This window comes from Nicotiana attenuata, chromosome 11 (genome assembly GCF_001879085.1).
Source record: "Nicotiana attenuata strain UT chromosome 11, NIATTr2, whole genome shotgun sequence".
Lineage (NCBI taxonomy): Eukaryota > Viridiplantae > Streptophyta > Magnoliopsida > Solanales > Solanaceae > Nicotiana > Nicotiana attenuata.
The window spans coordinates 56135503-56139163 of record NC_031999.1 but is presented as its reverse complement, the minus strand read 5'-3'; positions in this window follow the sequence as shown (position 1 = coordinate 56139163).

Genomic DNA, 3661 nt, shown 5'->3' with positions numbered 1-3661 from the left:
AGCTTCCCCAGAGTCAAATCCCGTGGACTACAAGGAAAAGATAGAATCTCGCCCGGCAACAGCAGCTGATTCAATAGCAGATGGTCTTGGAAAGAACCTTTCATTCGATGCTTCTGATTCAACTCCCAGACAACCAAGGAAGTATGCGCGAAGATAGGGTTAGCCCCTGCGGCAAGCATTATCCGAGAATGATTATCCAGGAACTAGAAGATGGTTGGCGTGACACGCCTAAATCCCCCACAATCAATCCACAAGGCTTCAGGCGACTGGAGCAACCTTTGAAGGCGCTCGGCCTTGTTCACCCTTTTAGCTAAGTATCCCGCTTTTTCCTTGAGGGGAGCCGAGATTTGAAATATGTGGGCCTTCATCGTCTTAAGTCAATCTATCCAAAGAGCCTACCCTATAATAGATTCAGCTAAAGCTGCGCTTGGAAGATTTCTTTCTCAATCATGAATCCGAGCTTACTACTTGAATCACGAAAGGCGCTTTTTCTCGCTATCTATTCAATGCCAACTTCATTCTCACTTATGAAATCAAGCTAATAAGGCCAAAAACAGAGCATGAGGCATGAGAATCAAGCGAAGTAGAGACATAAGCAGATCCAAAGAAAAGAAGCAAGACGACTACTTCCATTCCTCTCCTTAGACCGACAGTACTACAAGACAGAAATAAGGCGATTATTACCTAATATAATAATGTTAATTATTATTATAATACCTCACAAACAAGGTAGATGAATTGCCAAGACTATCTCGACCTTACCCTTACACTCAGCTTAGAGCATTCAATCTCGCTTTCACCCCTCAGAAGGACAGAAAGCACTAGGGGAATGAAATCCTGCGCCTAGAAAGAAAGGTAGGGGAAATAGCCCTTTCATGACTAAAGGAAAGGGTAATGGTTATACACCTCTTACCACATTCACTACTTCCAAAGAAAGAACTCAAGGACTGGACTACGGAGGGACTTAGAAAAACCTACTAGCAACCTCTCTGCTTCTTATACTTAGAAAATGATCCCAATGAAGCCAATGGTGAGACAAAAGGAACCCCAGGATTGATTATTCCCTTAGGCCTATTCTCACTCCTTCAACTAAGAAGTTCAAATCAGCACTTGAAGCAGGAGTCTAGCTAAGGATAGTGCGCTAGAATTCAAATGTCTTGTTCTATTCTAAGGCTCGGACGTGGAGCTGGCTCTATTAATCGATAAGCAGCGGTTGCTTACCCACGAACACCTAAGCCTTCTAGGCAAGTGCATAAAGAGAGAGGGGAGGTAGCTTCCAGAAAGATAGAGTTATCACACAAAGGCGAAATGACTAAGATCTTGCTTAACCAGAAGATAGAATCCTATTGTTGAACTGGGGAGGCAGAAGGAAAGACATTCAGGGCTGAAAGAATGGAACTCGCTCTAAGGGACCCCAACTGGATAGGAATCTTCTGCCTATGGGGAGTCAACTGGCGCCTTCTTAAAGCACCTGCCCGGCTTTCTTCCTTTGCCTTCCCTAACTCTTCTAAGAAGAAAGGGGATCATGCGCAAAGAAATCCTTTAACAAGAGGATGCAGGCTGCTAACTCTAAAAGATTTGCTATCGAATACTTTCAAAAAAGGCTGCATTGCATAAGCATAAAAAGATGCCAGAGAGAAAAGGCTAGAACTTATGCTTTGACTTGATTGATAGCTCTTTTCTCTTATACCTATTCCAAGCTGATAGAATGCGCATAGTAGTCCAACTNGACAGTTGCACTGGGATACTAAGAAGTAAAGCGCATCCACAACTGCCGCAGAAAGAACAGGAGTTGATACCGCATGTGCCGCAGGACAGGCAGGAATGGGATATATATACATGTGCCGCAGGACAGGCAGGAATGGGATATATATATATATATATATATATATATATATATATATATATATGAAACAACAATAGCAAGGAGATTCGCCAAGAGGNACTGCGTGATAACAAATTTAATTTATTGATTTCGGGCCTAACTCGCACTACTTTCAAGAGCTAGCTTTCACACTCCTTCTCTATATAAGATCCATAGCTTAAACAAGACAGCTGCACTGGGATACTAAGAAGTAAAGCGCATCCACAACTCCCGCAGAAAGAACAGGAGCTGATACCGCATGTGCCGCAGGACAGGCAGGAATGGGATATATATATATTATATATATATATATATATATATATATATAGATTCGCCAACAGGAGAGGTCCCATTCTTCCAGATGAAAGAAGAGCCGATGGAAGAAGAGAGCTAAGAAGGGCAGGAATCCTTAAGCAAGGGCGGGGGCAAGGAATCCAGAGCGAAGGACAAGCGTTAAGATAAAACAATTTAGACTATTTATGTCTTCAAGTGCAAAAGAAATAGCTTGCGTAAGAGCTACAATTCTTTCAGTGGGAGCAGTGGCATTGAAAACGACCTTAGGTCTTTGATTTATTCCTTAGCAGCTACCTTAACCCGAGGATCAAGCTTACCAGAATGCTCCAATTGAAGTAGTTGATCCAACACAGTAATGACCTTCAATAGTGCTTCTTCCCCGCTCTGTACAGAGTAATAATAGAGGGCAAGCTAGCATTAGCAAATTAACTTGAAGCAATAACTCTTAAGGGCGGGAGTGAATGCACCATTGGGGGATGGGGCACGAAGGCTAAAAGAAAAAGTAAGGTGCGAAGGGCACTCCTTAAACCGCTTTATAGTTGAAGATGGAGGTGAGGGAAGACAGAAGGAATAGCATGATTAGTAACCTCTTGCTGCATTCTTCTTGTATTAGTATGAAATAAGACTAGAAAAAGAGAATTCCTTTTGGTTAAGATAAAGATTCATGGGTCGAAGCACCAGTCAGTTAATTAACGAAATTAACTGAAATTTGAAATCCAAATTAACGAAATTAACTAAAATCTTGAAATCCAAACGCTGAACGTTTTTTTCCTTCTGAACAGACGCTTTTCCTGAACAGTCACACCTCTTCCGATAATTGCATATAAATTCTGAGGCATGGCTGCATTTTCGAAACACTGAAACATTAAAGAACTTCCTTCCTTCTGAATATACTGCATTCTATTTCGCAGAATTCTCTCAAATTCGTAAGTATGATTTTGCTTCGTTCTTTGAGTTTGTTGGTATCCTGCAGTTTGTATTGCCACTATTGCAGGAAAGTTTATTCCGTTTCATCCTGGGAGGATTTAATCCATTACCTTGGCAGCGTGTGAGGGGGCTAAAATTCCTTAAGGACGCACAAGCAAATTGTGGACTCGGAATATTTTTTATACTTTACTGTTTTTTCCAGTTTTTTATTCTAACAGTATTTCTAATTTTGCGTTTTAACACAGTAGCGTTCACAAGCTTAAGGAATTTTATCTAACGTTTCCGGAATCGACTTCAAACGTTGGCAAATGAAGATGCTCTTCTATCTTACTACGTTGAGTTTGCAGCGATTCATCAAGGAGGATCCTCCAGTCCTGGCTGAAAATACTCCGGATGACGAACGATTTGTTGTAACTGAAGCATGGAAACATTCTGATTTCTTGTGCAAAAACTACATTTTGAGTTGTTTGGAAGATAACTTGTACAATGTCTATAGTGTCATGGAAACTTCAAAAGCATTATGGAATGCGCTTGAGAAAAAGTACAAGACTGAGGATGCCGGACTTAAGAAGTTTG